The sequence below is a fragment of the Narcine bancroftii genome, chromosome 10 (assembly GCF_036971445.1).
Source record: "Narcine bancroftii isolate sNarBan1 chromosome 10, sNarBan1.hap1, whole genome shotgun sequence".
Taxonomy (NCBI): Eukaryota; Metazoa; Chordata; class Chondrichthyes; order Torpediniformes; family Narcinidae; genus Narcine; species Narcine bancroftii.
Genome location: NC_091478.1, coordinates 33,539,976 through 33,540,904, shown reverse-complemented (window position 1 = coordinate 33,540,904; position 929 = coordinate 33,539,976).

Below are 929 nucleotides of genomic sequence, written 5' to 3'. Positions count from 1 at the left end.
CTCGTAGAAACCGATTGAATCAAGTTGTGTGAAACAGCAATGGCATCGCCCAGGATGAAGGTTGATGCCACTCGCCGCTGGGGTGACCCTCTTAAAGTGTCTCCTTATCCCTGCTTATTAAGAGTCATCCCAGTCAGAGTCTTTATCTGTAAATTTGGGTGAGGGGTGGTTAATTATCTATAGTGTTATTTTATGTCTTTCAGGGGGCTCCATGGAAGGGGAGGAAACTTCAGATGCAGTGATGGTTAAATGTTTTCAAAGAATATGACTGAAAATAAAGTAAAATGCTTTAAGGTTTATATATTCATGGAAGTGAAGTTTGTTTAGTGTAAGTAGAACTATAGAACCAGAAAATATTACAGCACAGAAATAGGCCCTTCAGCCATTCTACTCTGAGCTAGTCCATTTTTCTGCCATCCCACTGACCTGCACCTAGTCCATAGCTCTCCATTACTCCCTCATCCATGTAACTGTCCAAATTCTTCTGAATTGTTTATCCTTAATGTAGGTGTATTAATTAGGTATTGTAAGAGCAAGTGTCAAGCAACTGGAAAATATACTTATCCGGCATCTACCAATCCTCATAAGTGCTGGATACCAGGGTTTTACTCTTCAAAATTTAAATAATTTCTCGTTTTGTTTTTATTTTATAGGATCACTAGATTTATGAGTTTAATTTTTGAAATTAATATGTTTTGTCCACCCTGTTATGGTTGGATGAATAATTCCAATGAATGTTTAAAATTCTACATGAGTAACTATTTTTTTTTTAAAAGTCCATATAATTTTTTTTTTCATGCCTTTTCAATTGAACCTATAACCAAGGAAAATAGGTCATAATCTTTCTCTGATTGTGATGAAGCTCTCCAGTTACCCAGCAACATACGATTAAGGGCCAGATTTTCAAATCCACTTTGCAATCTGGCATT